Source organism: Nycticebus coucang, chromosome 18, assembly GCF_027406575.1.
Source record: "Nycticebus coucang isolate mNycCou1 chromosome 18, mNycCou1.pri, whole genome shotgun sequence".
Lineage (NCBI taxonomy): Eukaryota > Metazoa > Chordata > Mammalia > Primates > Lorisidae > Nycticebus > Nycticebus coucang.
Window position 1 is genome coordinate 8,707,472 of NC_069797.1, and position 18,162 is coordinate 8,725,633.

Sequence of the window (18,162 nt, forward strand, 5' to 3'; positions counted from 1 at the left end):
TCATGTCTCTAATGCTGCTATAGTCTCCTTGACCTCATGGTAGTCTTTGGCCAAGGCCACAGGACACCCTCCAGGGTCCTCCTGGTCCACTGTCCCTTCCCGGGCCTCTTCTGCACTGCCTGGGCCCTCACCCAGCTCCAGGATAGTGAGTAGGTGGCCCTGCTTCGGGGACCGCTTGTGTAGGCTGAGCAGAAAGGGCTGGGGCAAAGAGAAGATGTCCACATTTTTGCCAAGGTCGATCCACATGACATTGGGGAACTTGCTGGGGTCCTTAAGGATGTCAGTAGCATGGCCCGCATTAGTCGGTTGCCGTTGAGTGCCAGCGTGGTGAGGCGGGGCAGGGTGCTGAGTGCTGGCAGCAGCTGCAGGACCACGTCGTGCGTGAGGCCTGTGAAGCCCAGCTCCACACTATCCACCTGCTCCCCACAGCTCTGCAGATAGCTGGTCACCCGTTCCAGGTCACGGGAGGTCAGTGGGATGCCTGACAGGTCCACCGTGTTGTCTGGAGGGCTCCCGGCAAGGACAGCCTTGAGGCTGAAGGGGAAAGAGGCAGGCAAAGTCAAGCACATGGTACAAGCCTCCTCAGAAGCAGCAGTGCTCTCTGCCTCTAGTGATCATTTTTATAAAACTTGCAGATCAAACGCAAGGGAGAATCCAGGGAGCTCCAGGCCCTTGGCACTACCCCACATCCTGGCTGGCCAGAACCCAAGTTCTGACTGCCCTTCCTGTCTCCATAAGGGGTGTCTGCATTTGCATCTTTACATTTTCCCTTCCTATTCTGTGACTTTATACTCTGCACCTGTTATTATCCTAAAAAATGGAGTTAGTGGGGTTATTATGTGAAGTTAATATATGTAAAACAGAACAATGCCTTGTATAGGTAAGTGATGGACAAATAGTTGCTGCTGCTGCTATTATTAATCACTTGGGTTGAGCTCCCTGCTTCTACCACCCTTGGCTGGTAGCTGAGTTGCCCCAGGATTCGCACAAAGGATCTAGAGGCCCCATCTTTCCCACCATGTGGAGGGATCTGTAGGGTGAGCCCTGCAGGGGAGGGGATGGGGAATCCAGGTCTGGGGCTGAGTGTTCTCCACCCATCCCTCTCCCTGCTAGCTGCCACCCTTGTCCTTTGTTCCCCTGCTTCTTGCCCTGGGTCAGAGCCCCAGGCTGCTCCAGCAGATGGTGTGTCCTTTCCACCAGCCCCTTCTGTTTGCTAGTGGTGCTGAGATGCTCATTCCCCACATTTCCAAGCGCCCTGGAAGGGGGTTCCCTCCTTGTTCAAACAGCACATGTTAACAGCAGCTCAAGAGTCAGCCTGGGCCTCCTAGCAAGGCAGGGTAAGTCCCCTACTTCGGGGATCTGAAGCTGTCCGCAGTTTGCTCATTTTGCCTCTGACTGGGGTCCAGCCCCAGGGTGTTTGAAGGTAAAGCTTTCATGGCATGACATTTAAGTGCTTGCAACACTGCCTGGCATCTATTCAGCAGGATTTAACTGTTGGCTGCTGGTATCAATGTTAATAAAGCAGACCCAGTACCCCAGGGAGACCGTGGTGACCAGCCCAGCCCCACCCATACTAGTCAAACAGCAACAGTGCTGTCTTCTGCCCCATTCATTCCTTCAACAAGTGTGTGTTAAGCTCCTACTGGGAGCCAGGCACTAGGATCACTGAACGGGATGGACAATCTCTGCTTTCATTCTTGGGGTGGGGGAAGGCAGACCACAAACTTGAGGGAGAAGTGATAGAGTAGCTGGGCACTGGTCTATATAGAGGGAGGTTGCATTTGAGCTGAAGGGAAGAAAAAAGGTGCAGGCCATCAGAAGAGTTGGAAGAAGTTCCAGGAGAAGACAGAAAGGCCCTAGGGCTGGAAAGGGTTGGGTGTGATTATGAACCACCTGGGAGGCTGTGGCTGGGACTGGGGAGTGGGGGAAGGACAGGTCACAAAGGGCCCGTCTGGATTGCTTTTAAGTGTGATGAGAAACCAACAGAGGGGAAGGAGACCTCATTTTCAATGGCTCCCAAAGAAGAATGGCTTCACTGCCCATGAGTTGGGGGAGACAGAAGAGGCTCCTGGATTCCAGTTACCACCCCCCGTCCCGTTCTATCCCCGTATGTGACCCTTCCCTCCACCCAGGTGGAGCTCCATAAGAGCCTCCCAGGGGTCTCCTTCCCAGTGTTGGGGTAGGGGTGGCCAGAGTGGAAGGAGGTGCCGGAGCTTGCTCTTCTCCAAGAGGGAGGGGGACAGTTCTTCCTCCCCCACCTTTGGGACTGACAAGCAAAGCCAGCAGTAGCATCAAGACCTTGCCAAAGAGTCTTCGAAGGCCAGGCACCCTGCCCGTGGTCATTTGCAAAAAAGGCAGGAGTGCTTCCTCCTCCAGGAAGCCTTCCAGGGTACCCTCTCTGTTTCTGATGGTACCTACCAGTTGTAGCTCACAAGGTCTATGTCCTATGTGCCACCCTCCACCATCAATCTTCTCAGGGACTATAAAGCCCCTGAGAGTCCTTCCTGCTGTATGGACCAGGGTTTTTATCTGGGCCTCCTGGGAACACCCCAGAGAACTGGCAGGTTCAGTAGGGAGTGCCCATTTTTAGCACACCAGATATTAGAAGCTGCTCATGCCCCCTCGCTTCCAGCCCCATCTAAGTGGGCCCATACTTCCCAGCTCCCACCCTACAGCCAGGGTGCCTCCTGCAGCTCCTCACGCCCACCTTGCCCTCCTGGCTGTTCCTCTGACTGAGTCCTCCCTCCAAGTGTCCCTCTGCCCTTCTTCCAGCCCAGGGAGGGGCACCATGTGTCACACACTCAGACTGGCATAGACACACTGTGGATTACAATTCACCAGGCCTGTGGCTTCCTCTTCACCAGCCCCCGGTGTAGCCTCCACTGGGAGTGGGGGCTGAGGTGGTATGTACCTCTGGTAGGTACCATAAGAAACAGAGAGGGTACCCTGGAAGGCTTCCTGGAGGAGGAAGCTGGCAGCATAGCTTCTCCATGGCGCCCAGCGCATCGCTTTCCTGCAGAAGGGGGTAGGTCCTGAGTCGCTGGAGCAGCTGAGTAGACGCCCCTCACAGACAGCAGTGGTTGCAACCAGTCTGTACAATGGTTTTTGTTTTGTTGTTGCAGTTTTTGGCCAGGCTGGGTTTGAACCCGCCACCTCTGGTATATGGGGCCGGCGCCCTACTCCTTGAGCCACAGGTGCTGCCCCGATGGTTTTAGTTTTTGTGGATTAGTTGCTAGCACTGAGAAACAGATTTATGTATCTAAGTCTTGGTTTCAGGCAGTCCGACAACAGTTGGCAGGAGCTGAGTGCCCACTGACCCCTTGGCCAGGATCCACCCAGGATCTCCAATGGCCATCCTGTTCATTCGTTTGCTCAACAAATATTTACTGAGCACTTACTAGGTGCCAGGCACTTCTATGAATCTGAGATATGGCCATGAACATCCTGGTTTTGTATTTCACATGGTAAAGAGGAAAGTGTATTATTTTTACCTATTTCTCAAATGTGGGAAGATAAAAGAGTGAAGGGGGCAGGTCTTTCCCAGCATAATCCATTCATCCATGTTACCCCTCTGGCCCCTCAGTATTTGAGTTTGAGACTCTGGGCATTATGGGCTGAATTGTGTCCCCCACAAATTTATATGATGTCCTAACCCCTAATACCTCAGAATATGACTAATTGGAAACAAGGTCTTTAAAGAGGTGATCAAGGTAAAGTGAGGTCACAGGTGAGGCCTTAATCCAATATGACTGGTGTCCTTATAGGAAAAAATCAGGACACACAAGTACAGAGGGAAAGACCATGTGAGGAGAAGGCTAGACAGTGGCCATCTACAAACCTAGGAGAGAAAGCAAACCTGCCAGCGTTGGACTTCCGGCCTCTAGAAGTGTGAGACAATTAAGGTCTGTTGTTTCTGCCACCCAGACTGTGGTATTTTGTTCGGGTGGCCCACCCAAACAGAGACACTGGGATAAAGGATGCAGCAGGAAGACCCTGGAGAGCCTCCAATTCTGATGTCCCCAGGGAAGTCAGTCCAACAGGCCCTGAGAAAGAGCTGTGTGGGAGCAGGGGTGTGAATCCCATCTAGGGGGGTGGAGTGTGGGCCGCGAGTGTACTTCTGCCAGACCAAGGGTTAGCAAGTGTACTTCATGCCATGGCCAAGGGTTAGCAAGAGCCAGGCAGAGACCCATGTGTGGCCAACAGCTCGGGTGAGGGGAGGGTCAATGCCCTGACCTGCATAGCCCCCAGCCACACAGTGAGCACTCAGCAGGCTGCTTTGCTATGTGACTCCAGGATCCCTCTATTAATGGAGGAGCTGCACAGAGTAGTGAAGAGCACACACCTGGGGCCAAACTGCATGGATTCCAGTTGGCTTTAGTCACAAAGTGTGGCCTTGGGCAAACACCTGACTTCTCTGTGTCTCTGATGGGTATCTGTGAGGGGATCTCACAAGAGTTTTTCTGAGGGTTTAAGTGAGTTATGACTTGTACTGTGCTTTGGTAGAGACCAGCATGCAGCAAGCTCTCCAGACTGGCTTGGTCAGCGAATACTGTGCTGCAACAGCGCACTGAACTTGGGCAGGGTAAAGAAGGAAGACTACTCCCCTCAAATTGGAGCTGAGCTTTTAAGAGCAGGTGGGTTAGTGATTATTCTATGGAAACAGGAAACACAAGGCATCCCTGAGTGAAGAGGAAACAATCTGAGCAAGGGGTTGGGAGTCTTGGGAGGGTTGAGACTTTGGGTAGAAGAGGGCTTCAGAGGAGAAGAGGGCAAAAAGGCAGGGCAGGGGATGACCCACTCATGCAGGGTCATGATGAGTTGAGGGGCCTCTGGGACCCCCAGCTGGGGTACCATTGGATTTATCAGGCAGGGGCTCCAGACAGGTCTGAGATAAATGCATCCATCAGCAGCTGATGTGCACCCCTGGCCAGGGAATGAACCAAGGGGGATGTGGGGGCCACCAGACACATAGGAGTGAGAAAAGGAGAAAGAAGTAGAGCCTGAGCACCAAGGGAAAGGGTGGCCAGTGGGGTCAGATCCCCAAGGAGGCCACAGGGTCTCAGCCAGCACAGGCTCAGGGAGGGGCGGTTGTGGTGGGGGCCCAGGTGAGGGCTGACTTTGGAGGCCAAAGGGAGAATGGGAAGTGACACCAGAGATGGCACACCTAGGGCCACAGTTCCCCACCTTGGAACTTTGCACACCAGGATCCTAAGACACTGATGCCCTGGCCACCTAAGTGATGGTGGGCAGCTCGGGTACAGAGATTCTAAAAGTTCCCTTGTGCAGCCACGGTGGAGAAGTGCTGCAGGCGGATTTGGGTGATCTGGCCAGCATCACTCCAGGAGCCCCCTACCCAAGGACAGAACGCTGCCAGCCTCCAAAGTTGAGAACTGAGCTCAGCTGACCCTCCTTCTAAAACCTCTTCCCAGAGTTTCCAAGATCCTGGTCAGGGGCCCTCCCTCTCCACCCTCTAGGCCAGGGCAGCTGAGCCTTGCAGGAAGGGAACAAAGAGGAAGAGGAAGCGTCAATGCCGCACTACAGCCACAGGGGGGCAGCCGCGCCAAGGCGCGGCTCGTGATGGCTTAGCTCAGCCGCTACGGTGGAAAACCGACCCCTCCCTGGCCAAACGGGGACAAAGATAGGCACACCTAACAGAGCTGTCTTGAGACTAGGCGTGCGCCAGTGTTCTCACAGAAGTGAGAGTTCCCATCTGCTTGTCCAAACTGAATAAACAATAGCGTCCGGGACACAGTAAACATCTCTGTGCACTTGGGGCTCAGAACGTGACACCCCAAGTATGGCACCTTGGCATGCCGAGCACTGTGAGCAAAGGATATTGGAAGGACTTGGAACCAAGGTCCCGCTGTCCTTCTCCTGTCCTCTCGTGCCCCCCAGGATTCCTCTTTGCTTAGGAAGCTCATAGGAGCCAGAACCCCTCTCACCAAAGGCAGCCACAAAACTTAAAAAGGTCGCTCTCCCTCCCCCTGGAGTACTCTCCTTCCAGGGGGGCTGTTCCACCCTGGGAGCGAAGTGTAGCTGAACAGGCCAAGTGTAGTTTGAGCAGCCGCCCCGCTGCTCCCTTCCCCATGCCTACACAGGCCCTTCGTCGGGTCACTTAGGGCTGATGGTGTCAGCAGATCTGAGAATAAAAAGTTTTCCCTGGGTTTTGGAGTCTTCTTTTCTTTCTCTTTCTCTCTCTCTCTCTCTCTCTCTTTAGATACAGAATCTCACTCTGTTGCCCAGGCTGGAGTGCAGTGGTGGGATCCTAGCTTACTGCAGCTTTGAACTCCTGGACTCAAACCATACTCTCACTTTAGCCTTTTAAGTAGCTGGGACTACAGACACATCACTATGCCTGGCTAATTCTTCTTTTTTTTGTAGAGACAGAGTCTCACTTTTTCACCCTCGGTGGGGTGCCGTGGCAGCACACAGCTCACAGCAACCTCCAACTTCTGGGCTTAGGTGATTCTCTTGCCTCAGCCTCCCGAATAGCTGGGACTACAGGCGCCCTTCACAAGGTCAGGCTATTTTTTTGTTGTTGCAGTTTGGCCGGGCCCGGGTTTGAACCCGCCACCCTTGGTATATGAGCCACAGGTGCCACCCAATGCCTGGGTAATTTTTTTAAGAGACAGGGTTTTGTTGTGTTGCCCAGACCGTTCTTGAACTTCAAGTGATTCTTACACATCAGCTTCCCAAAGTGTCAGTATCACAGGTGTGAGGCACCATACGCAGCAGAGCTTCATTTCTGAAGGCTCCCACGTCACATAGAACTTTGATTAAATAAATCTGTTATGCTTGTCTCTTGTTAAGTGTCAGCCGTGTCCCTTATAATGGGTGAAGAAGGGTGTCACACCATTCTGCCCCTACAAACTCATTACAGTCCCGTACCTCACAAGAACCCCAGGGAGTAGGAGGTACTACTCACACTCCCACTTGGCGTATGAAGGAACTGAGGCATAGAGGAGTTAGCAGACTGGCACACAGTCTGTAAGAAGGAGTCGGGACCCACATCTCATCAGAGGCACGGAGGCTGCTGCTGTCTCCTAACCACCATCCCAGGTGTTCCCTGCGCTGAGAAAGCTCGTCTTCTCTTTGGCTTAGCTGAGCTCAAGGCGTTCTATCACCTACAACCAGAAAAGCCTTTAGATCAACCACCTACTACTGACCCAGCTCCTGGGGGAACAGGCCTGGGGGAACAGGCCTGGCCCAGAGTGCAGGACGAATAGGAGAAGGTGGGGAAGGGAGGAAAGGGAGTGTCCTTCCTGCAAGTTTGTAACATTGTATGGAGCAAGAGCTGCAAACCAGGCTGGAGCTCTGTGATACCAGCACTGCCTTGTCCTACGTGTCCAGGTGCCCTGTGCCCAGCACTGGCCAGGACTGCAGCCCTATGCTCTGGGAACTTTCTTCTCCTCTAAAGTGGTGCAGCTTAGCAGCCCTATTTTATTTATTTATTTATTTATTTATCTTTGAGACAGAGCCTCACTATTGTCCTGAGTAGAGTGTGGTGGCATCATAGCTCACAGTAACCTCAAACTCCTGGGCTCAATTGATCCTCCTGCCGCAGTCTCCTGAGTAGCTGGGACTACAGGCATCTGCCACATGGTTGGCTAATATTTTTCTATTTTTAGTAGAGACAGGGTCTCCCTCTTGCTCAGGCTGGTCTCCAACTCCTGAGCTCAGGGAATCCACCCACTTTGGCCTCCTAGAGTGCTGAGATTATAGGCCTGAGCCACCACACCTGGTTCTCCAGCAGCCCTCTTGTGTGACCAGACCCCCCTGTTGACTGAGACGACATACCAGCCCTTTCCCTGGAACCTGGACTTGATAATAAGCAAAACTCCTCCATGGCTAGAACCTGACTGGTAAGCTGGGGGCACAGGCAGCCCTTCAGGGTGTAGAGTGGACAGGGAGGGAGGTCAGGTGGGCAGCCAGGAGGTGACATCACAGTACCGTTGGGGCTGATTCTCTACGAGGCTTCAGCCAGTCTAAAGTCAGTGTGCTGTGGGTGGGGTGCAGTCAGGGAAACTTAGGACACTGCTGGGTCAAGTGTGGGGTGGGGTCTCTCCAGACCTGCCCAGTGACACAGCCAGGGCCTTGGGGAAGAATGAATGTGTTTGGAGGCTTCTCACGGACCCCCAGGGAAAGATGCTCCAGGTGACCTGCAGGCCTTCCCCAGCATCTGATACTGCTCCATCTCTGCACTGCCAGGCAAGGTTGCCATCTGCCACCTTCACACCCCATGCACCCCAGAACTGCCCCGGGACCCCACCAAGCACAGCCCTCCACTGCCTGGACTCAAAGGTGTCCCTTGTTCATTTCTAAATTATTTCCATCATCCACCTGTCCAATGCTGACTGCCCTGCTCACTTCACTGAGCACGAGGCACTGTTGCAGAGGTGGGGACCCTGTGCTGGTTTTCTCTGCTTACTCCTTCCCCATTGCCTGTTCCCTGCCCTTCCCTGTGCTCAAGAGGGCTGAGCTCTGGAGTTCCCTCCCTGCTTCAGCAAGAGTCCTCACCCCAGCATCCATCTCCTTCCACGCTGGATCAGGGATGGCCTGGGTGACACCAGAACCTACAGAATGGCAGTAGTGATGGTTTGTGACTTCTGAGATGAGGTCATAAATGTACTGCAGCTTCCCTCTTACCACCTGCTTTGGCACAAGTCAGCACAACAGCCATGATGCAAGAGGACTCAAGTGGTTCTATGGAGGGGCCCTTAGGGCAAGGAACAAGGCCTCCTGCCAACAACCCTATAATGTGCCATCTTGGAAGTGGACCTGCCACCCTCTGCCAAGCCTTCTGATACCTGCAGCCCTGACTGATGCCTCGAGAGACCCTAAGCTAGAAGAACCAAGCTAAGCTGCCCCTGAATGCCTGACCTACAGAGGCTGTAGGACACATGTCCTTTGCTTCTAGCCACTGAGTTTTGGGATAATTTGTTACATTGTGACGAACACAGTGTGGCTCTGGACCCTGCATTCTCACCCTGCTCTGCCATCAGGTCCCCACGGTGCCTGCAGTGTAGCAACTTCCTGCTGCTTGGAGGCTTTGGTGTCTCAATGTTTTCTGCTGATTTCTTTTATCCTGCCCACAAGCCTTTATTAACCCTTCTTAAAAATTCACAATGGAATGTGTCACTTGCTTTCTGCCTGGAGCAGGATGCAATTGTGAAGGAAAGAGACATCACCATTGTGGTGGGGAAAGCAGAAAATAAATTAGCAAGGTGGTTTCGGAGACCAGCAAGTAAAATGCAGAAATGAATGAGGAAATGAACAGGGCTCAGGTAGACCAGGAGGCCGACCCTAGGCAGGCTTGTTGAGAAAGGCCTCTTGGGAACTTTTAGGAAGGAAGCTCAGAGGAAGGAGGGGGTGTCATGTAGTCAGGAGGGCAGCAAAGTCCCTAGGGCAGGAGACAGAGGCAGCTGTGTGGTTGCAGCAGAGCATGCAGGGCCACAGTGGGAAAGATGAGACTGCCTTGCTTGTACAGAGACGGTGCTAAAGGATTTTCAGGGAGATGCATGTGATCCCACATACATGTTAGATGGTGTTCTCTGTACAATGCATACTACTAACAGCAGGCTGCACCTACCCTCAGCCTGGGGAACGCATAGCTTAGGGATCTCCCACCCTTGCCTCATCCACAGCTAGGAGAGTTCTTAAGAAGAGCCATACCCCTGTCACACAGCCTCGGGCATTGGCAGAGACCCCCAGGCCTCCAGTAGAGCTGGCCCCCACTAGCTGGCTTTGGAACTCCTGAGCAGGGACCAGACCATTACTCTTTAGGTCTCTGAGCCTGCAGGGCTCATGGCCCAGGGACCAGGTCTTCCTGACAACTAGCCTGCTGGGTCTTTGCACACCACTCAGCACATGGCAGGTGCCCACCAACTGGTTAGCACCTTCTGGGCACTGTGTGCTCACATGTGCCAGGCACACAGAAGAGCTTCTTGTGAACCATCTTATCTGACTCTCCAAACAGCTTGACAGGAGAGAGATTATTTTTATGTCTATTTTAGAGTTGAAGAGAACCAAGTCCAAGTAATTCAGTGATTGGAGAAAGGTTACAATATGCCATGGATTGAAATCATCTCCCCAGAATTCATATGTTGAAACCCTAATCCTCAAGGTGATGGTATCAGGATGTGGGGCCTTTGGGGAATTAGGTCATCAGGGTTGAGCCCTCATGATGGGATTAGTGCCCTTACAGGGGAGGCCAGGCCAAGGAGCTCCCTAACCAATCTTTCTTTCTTTCTTTCTTTCTTTCTTTCTTTCTTTCTTTCTTTCTTTCTTTCTTTCTTTCTTTCTTTCTTTCTTTCTTTCTTTCTTTCTTTCTTTCTTTCTTTTATTGAGACAGAGTCTCACTTCGTTGCCCTCAGTAGAGTGCTGTGGTGTCACAGCTCACAGTAACCTCAAACACTTGGACTCAAGCAATTTTCTTGCCTTAGCAAGATAATTCTCTATGAGGTTGCTGGGAGCTGTGATGCCACAGCACTCTACTGAGGGCAATGAAGTGAGACTGTCTCAAAAAAAAAGCTGCTGCTGATTGAGAGATGTGATAGAAGGAAAAAAAAAAGACAGAGGAGAGCTCAGTGTGGAGTTGCCTGGCTCTCTCCTGACTTCCCGGGTGGGGAAGTGTGTCCAGCTGCTCATCCCTGGGTAAGTCAGCCTGGCACCCCACAAGGCCCAGCCTAGGCCCCAGCTGGCAGGACAGGAGTAGAACCTCCCTCCAGAAGGGGCTGAGGAACAGTTTGGGTGCCCGGAGAGTCCTAGAGCTTTTCCTTCTGAAAAGGAAGGAGGATTCTGGGCGAGGTGGGTGGGACAGCCAACTTTTTAAGGCAGTAAATGAACATGACCCAGGGGGTGGGCCATCTTGCATTTAAAGACAACTAACTGGGAGTAGTGGGGATTGAGGTAAACAAGAGAGCCCCGAGCAGGGCTTCTGTCATCCTTGTATGGCTTCTTTGTGCAAATAAGAAGTCCGCCTTTAGGAGGACACGGTTCTGCACCATGGTCATGGTTTGGTTGGTGGAGAGAGGGCTGGGTTTTAATAATTCCCTGCTTCTCTCCAATCTCTACCTCTCTCTGAGCATGTATTTGTGCAGTGTACAACCTGAACAACTGTACATGGTGTACCTGGCCCTGAATAACAGCGATGGCTACTCAGCTGCAGCCCTGTAGGAACCAGGGCTTCATGTTGCTGAAGCTTCTAGTTTTTTAAGGGCTGCAGAATATAGGGATCATGTGAAAAATCCTGTTTTTAAATGTTGGCAATGAATTCACCCTGGGTGCCAAACCAAACCCATCTGTGCTGATGGCACCAAGGGAGGGCACCTTGGGGCTGCTCTCTTGGTGCCTGCAGGAGGGGATTCTCTTGCTCAGAAAGGTGCCCACCTCATACCCCGGGAACTGAACTGCAGAGCCCTACCAGCTTGGGGCAGTGGATGTAGCGTGCCAGGCTGATGATGAGGTCGTGAGTGATGGGGTCCACCAGGTTCCGGAAACTAGCATAGCGATACAGAACGTCATCCAGCGAGGTCGAATCCATGCCCAGGTCCTGCAAGAGCAGAGGGCGCCAGAGGTCAGGATGGCTGCTTCACTCACCTTGCCCAACACACTGGGACAAGTGGGCACAGGCCACTGGGTGCCCCTGCGGGCAGCTCAGCATCCCCCCGAACCCTGGCAGGGAAGTGTCTGCAGGCCCTGAGGGGGTTTGGATAAGCCCGTGCCTCTTTCTGTCTCTCTGAGCAGAGGAAAAGTGGGCTGGACGTTCACGGGCGCCACAGTCTATGCAGGTCCCAGTGTGTTCACCTCTCCTGTGACGTAACTGGCCTATTCCTCTCCATTTTCCCAGAGGATGAAGCCAAGGGTGGCCTGCCACAGCATTAGTGGCTGCTTCCCCACTGGGGGCAAAATGTGGAACCAGCATGCATAGCAAAACTCCTCTGCCTTGTCACAAGATCGTTCATTGATAAAGAGTTGTGTCTTCAGCTTGGTGCCTATAGCACAGTGGTTACAGTGCCAGCCACATACACCGAGGCTGGCAGGTTCAAACCAGGCCCTGGGCCAGCTAAAACAACAATGACAACTGCAAGAAAAAATAGCTGGGCATTGAGGTAGACATCTGTAGTCCCAGCTACTCGAGGGGCTGAGGCAAGAGAATTGTTTAAGCCTAAGAATTTGAGGTTGCTATGAGCTGAGATGCCACAGCACTCTAGTGCGGGTGACATAGTGAAACGCTTGTCTAAAAAAAAAAAAAAAAAAGTTGTGCTTTCTTCCTGCTTCTGAAGTTATATTTACTTCTCCTTAGGCAGATGTGGCCAGAGTACCCCTCTGCCTTGGGAGCTTTTGAGTTGCAGGCCAGGGGAGGAGGAGGGTCCCAGCCCCAGTGGCCAGGAGGGAGGGAGAGAAAGGTGTGGGTGACCATCTGAGTTGCTGCAGGGGCTTGCTTCTTGTTTTGTTGGGATATTCTGGTCTTTTCTAAACACCTTCCCCACGATTCTGAAACATCACAAGAAGGTGGGACATTCAACAAGATGGGATCTGTGCAGAACAAGTTCCCAGATACCGACTCCTCCAGCTGTCAGAATCTCAGGAAGGTGGGGATGACCTAGACCCAGCCTGGGGCTGTCCTGCACAGACCCCCATCTGCTCTTATCCACCTTGGGATGAGCTGGGCAGGAGGCAGGGGGAGGACAGCGACTCGGCTCTGTGGCTGACATTTCTATAATATAAAAAGGGTCTTTCCCACGTGGGTCTGGAGGGGCCAGGGTGTCTCCTGGGGGCAGGCTCTCTGAGTCTCTGAGCTGGTCAGGTCCAACCTGCACCGGTAGGGGCATTCTGCCTCCTGCCCCTTGGACAGCTTTGTTGGTGCTGTGGTGAGGACAGGAGGGGCCGGTCTGGAGGGCTTTGTTTTCCACATGGCAGGAATGAACCTTTGAGGCAAACTGCCAGCCCCGCGCCAGGTTGTCTGGCTGCTGACATAATTACAGGGACCTGTGTCCGGGGGCTCAGGGTCTGGCACAGCTGCAGTGGCAGGAAGCTTCTCAAGTGTTGGCCTAGAGCCTGGCCCCTTGTAAAACCAAGTGTCACACTAGCCTTAGACCTCTGGTCCTGCTCTGGCATCTTCAATCTCTCAGGCAGTGCTGTATCCTGAAGCAGATGACCTAATATCACTGAGCCTCAGTTTCCTCATCTGTCAGATGAGGACAGTGACTCCAGCGTCATGAGTAGATAAGAGAAACACCACCAAGTGACATATGTAAAGTATCTGGCAGGGAAGAGAGTCACCAAGAGTGGACGCCCTGAGCCCACTTCACTTCCATTTCTTTATTTCTGCCCCCTTCACTGGGAAAGACCCCTCCCCTTATATAGTGGCTCTTAACTCCTTTTTGGATCAGAGACCCATTTGAGAATGTATCAAGAGCCATGATCCTTTATTCAAGAAAAACACAGGAGTGAGAGAAGGGTTCGGACCTTCCACACTGGTCGCATGGTCAGGAGGATGTGTGGGAGCCATGTGACCTGTGGAATTCTGGGACACAAACCATCACCCAGTAACATGCAGAATCTCAGGGCAGGAGGAGGCTGGGAAGGTGGGAAGGCCGAAAGTCAAAAGGGCTTGTGGTCTCGGGTCTCAGAGGCCTGCGTGGCCAAAAGAGCTGTGGCCTAGTGCCTGGCTCCCCAGCCGGACCTCGCTTACACCTTGAGGCTCCCCTTCCTGGGGCCAGAGAGGTAAGGAAGGAAGGAAGGAAGGAAGGAAGGCAGAAGATGATGGTGAAAACAGACACTGTCATTCCCATGGTCAGAGGCTAGACTGTGGCCATGGGAGGAGGCCAGAGGCTGCAGTTATTTTTCTTCTATGGGCTGTCTGCAAGCTAGGATCCTCCTCTGTGGCTGTCAACATCATGTCAGCCTCTTTCCCTCCCCTGCTTTCCCCGTGCATTCCCCCTGGCACCTAGTGGTCTTCCCCTTACAGCCATCCTTGCTCCCTATCACCGGATGACCCTGGGAGAAAAAGCTGGACACGGGCCCGGCTGAAGCCCAGCTAACTGAAAGTCTGTGGCAAGGCCCCTCTCTCTGTGATCTCCTTCTCCCTCTGTGAAATGGCAGGTGAACCACACAGTAGTTTTTAAGTTGTATTCTAAGATTTTGGGGCTGACAAGTGGGGGCAGGTTTGGGCAGGAGAGGGGAGAGAGGGGCAGCAAGGCTGTGGGCTGCGGTGCTCAGGAGTTGCTCCTGGCTACAGACAGACACACAAAGGTAGTTCTGTTGTCAAAGAAAAGCCTGGACACTCTGCTTCGGTGACCATTAGGGTTTCTCATGCTCCTGCCAGCCCCACTTCATCTTCCCAGCTTCCGCCACATTTCAAGGCCAGTCGAGGCTGACCTGTCCTGGAAAGACCAAGAAAACCCTAGATGCCAACCCAGAGGCTGTGGCAGGTCTGAGCAGATGCTGTGTGTCCTTTCCCAGAGCCACGCTCCCACCATCCCCTCCTCTGGCCAGTCGCCCCAGGTGCCCGGCTTGCTGTGGCTGCCCTCTGTGTTTGTACCATCCTTCCTTGGGATGGGGGAGTGGGGAGAGGGGATCCCCCAGGCGGGCGCTCTGGGTCACTGTGAGTCATGGCCACTGCCCTCCCTGTGAATTCCAGCTGGGTGGGGCTCCCCAGTGTCCCAAGGCCAGGGCAGTGAAACCCAGGCGGAGCCTGGCCAAAGGCTGCTGCATGCTTTATTGCTTTATTTTTCTATCTCGAGTCTGCCTAGGTCCTCAGAATGCTTATGCTGTTTCAGGGCACTTCACAGTCCCGAGGACCTTGGCCACGTTCAGGTGTCCTCTCCACATCCACTCCCAGTAAGCCAGTTTACTGGGGATGACTGTGTCCCCGCCCATGGGGACTACTTATGGTACTGGGTGACGGAGGGGCGCTCCCTGAACACTCAGGTGTCACAGAAGGCTGCAGCCTGGGCCATAGCCCTGGGAAGTGTCCCATCTCTGCCCCTGTAAATGGCCGCACAGACACTGCCCAACACTGCCCGTCCGGCACTCCACTCTGCCCTGACTTCCAGGAAGAGATGGGGGACAGGCATGTGAGACCCGCTGCCTGTGTGAGGAACCTGGGAGAACCAGATCCAGATGTGGCCCCTCCTGAGCACAGCCCTAGCCCAGGAGGGGCTGGTTTGCCGGCAGAGCTCCCAGCATTGAGGAAAAGCTCATCTTCCTCCGTATGGGTCTGGGTTCCACCTCTAGGAACAGCCCCCAAACCCAGCTATTCAACTTCAGTCGTGTGGGACCCACTTCCTCGCGATGGTGCCTCCTGGAGAGGCTGGTTGCAAGTGGGGTAAAGGGTACAGGGTGGAGGGTACGGATTTCTAAAAAGCGAGTAGAGATTCACATGGGCGGGGTTGGTATTAAAACAGCATTTCTCAAAGTGTCTTCTGAAGACCTCAGGGAGGAGTCATTGAAACCATTTTGGGGGCACAGCCACATTCTCTCCCCACCGGCCCAGGGTGTGGATGCCAGACCTACTTCAGCCAAAGCAGCCTGTCACAAGGCGGGCATGTGGGCGCAGCACGTCCGAGAACCCGCTGTCTTCTAGGGTGTCACAAAGATGGGAAACACCACCTTCCTCATTTTCTCCTTTGGAGAGAATAGTCATTTTGTAAAAATGTATTTCTTCCCCAGGTGAACTTACTAATTTTAAATGAATGAATAAAGATGTCCTTGTTTTAATTTCTCCCACAGTAAATAGCATTAGATAAGTGATTCAACCCACGTAGAGAAAACGTCTTTGAGGGCCTCAGTAATTTTAAAGGTATTAAAGGGCTCCTGAAACCCAAAAAAGTTTGAGCCTTGGGGTGAGAAGAATGTGGTGCCCTGAAGAAAGGGGCTGAGAGTGGGGTGCCAGGTTAGGAACTGGGGGCCCCCTGGGAAGGATGTAGCTTCCTCTGGACCTCTTCTCTGTCCCCCACACCTGACGCCTTATGAGGCTCTCCGGCAGCGCAGATACAGATTTGTGTGGTGCCACTGAGGGTCCAGAAGAGCCCCGGCCCACACTGGGGTCTGGCAAAAGGAGACACATCCAACCCAAGGGAATGTGTTAAAAAATTTGAACCACTATGGACCCTATTGGTAATTGCTGGAGGAGAGGAGTCCATGAACAGACCACCAATTATGGCTCTCGTGGTGCTAACTCCCTTGTGCAAACATATTTACATGAGTGCAAACCTATGGCCCTCCACCAGCAGCACCAGCTATAGGAGGGGAATCCACCAGTCGCTCTAACTGTTTCTGTTCCAGTGGTGCAAACATTCCTTGTGAAAACCATTTCAAGGAAGCTGTAGCATTACCCCTAAAATCTGATTTGTAGACTTGGTACAAGGCAGCCATCACCTGTGGCTGGGGAGGAGGATCTGGTTCCTGGACCTTCCCAGCCTAGGTCACCTGAGACTAGGAATGTCTCTCTCTAAGTTGGCAGGAGGGGTGTGAGGAGACACTGGGGCACAGTTACTGGGCAAGAACTCTCCAGAGGGTAGAGAAAAGATCCTCCTTAGAACAAGAGAGATCCAGGAGAATCCACGCCATGTCAAAGGGAGTGTTGCACAGCCACAATTGCCTCTCACAACTAGGGATGGGTAGCATTTGACTCAGTGGCCCACACAATAGAGAGGTCTCTGAGAGATCTTGTCAAACACCCTGACATCTGCGGGGGGTATTCTGTCAGGCAACCAGAAAGTGGAGAGGATGGGCTGTGGGCTCAGGATTGCAGAGGAAAATTTGTTCCCTTTTGCCGCATGCAGCATGGGAAACCAGAGGTGAGAATTTCTTGGCATAAAAGAAGAGCCTTCATGGCTCTCAAAGAGGTCCTTTGTTCCTGGCTCACTCACAGAAAGCCCATGGCAGGCTCCCCATTTGAGGGGATGTCTCCCTTCCCGGTTGGCAACAGGTGCATTCTGTCTAGTTGCTCCTTATCTGATCTCTATTCTCTTTCTCACCCTCTCAGTTTGCCTTAGTGGGGATAATGTGTACCTTTTTATTTATTTTTTTGTCATTGTGTTCAACTCTCCAATTTCAGTTTCCTAAAGTTCCCTTCAGTTTAATTTTTCTTCTTTTGGACATGGGCTTTTGGTGAATGTTGCTTCTAGTTGTTCATCTTGTCCCATTATTTATTTATTTATTTATTTGGAGACGGTCTCAAGCTGTCACCCTGGATAATGCCATGGTGTCACAGCCCACTGCAACCTCAAACTGTTGGGCTTAAGCAGTTCTCTTGCCTCAATCTCCCAAGTAGCTGGGACTACAGACACCAGACACAATGCCCAGCTACTTTTTTTTTGGGGGGGGGGCGCTGTAGTTGGCGTCATTTAGCAGGGCTGGGCTAGATTTGAACCCACCAGCTCTGGTGTATGTGGTTGGTGCCCTAGCCGCTGACCTTCCCCTCTTGATATGTTACAATTTTATATGACAATATTGAACTCTATTGTTTAGCATGATTAAAAATTTCACTATAAATCAGTTATTTATTCATTTCCAATAAAATTCTCTCTGAATTTTGATATCTCTCTGTTTGAGAGATATCTGTTGATATCTCTCTGTTTATTAGCCTGTATGAATAAAAAATATCTCTAGTATGTTTGTTTTAGTGGTTTTGGTCAAAATGTGTTTGATTCTGTCTAGGTGAGTATTCATGAAAATTGTAATTTCTGCAACTATATATTGATGAATATGTATTACATTTATGTGAGAGAGCTACTTTTGTAATTTGAAGGGAAATTTTGAAAAGTTTTGTAAGTGTATATTTGAGATATAATTTTTCTTCTCATTATTGTAAAACACAATATAAAATTCACAATTTAATTATTCACATCAGTCATGTTAATTATATTTACAATGTTATGCAATGTATGTCTAAAATGCACACATCTTGCGAGACTAAAATTCAGTAATATAAAACAAAAACCCATTTCACCATTGCCTAACCCCTGAAAAATATCATTATTTTATTTTGTTTCCAAGAGTGTAACTACATCAGAAATAGTATTATATAAGTGTACTCAGATATGCTACATCTGTATATTTTTGACTTATATTTAAATATGCATAATGTCATCAAGGTATATATCTCTATTGCATCTATGATAAGTTTATCTGCTTCTGAAAACCTCAAAAATA

General features: G+C 51.8%; 1 pseudogene; it reads right to left on the minus strand.

Annotated features, from left to right (window-relative positions):
• Positions 1 to 18,162, minus strand: part of LOC128571002 (leucine-rich repeat-containing protein 75A-like) — a 34,156-nt pseudogene continuing 15,994 nt past the window's right edge.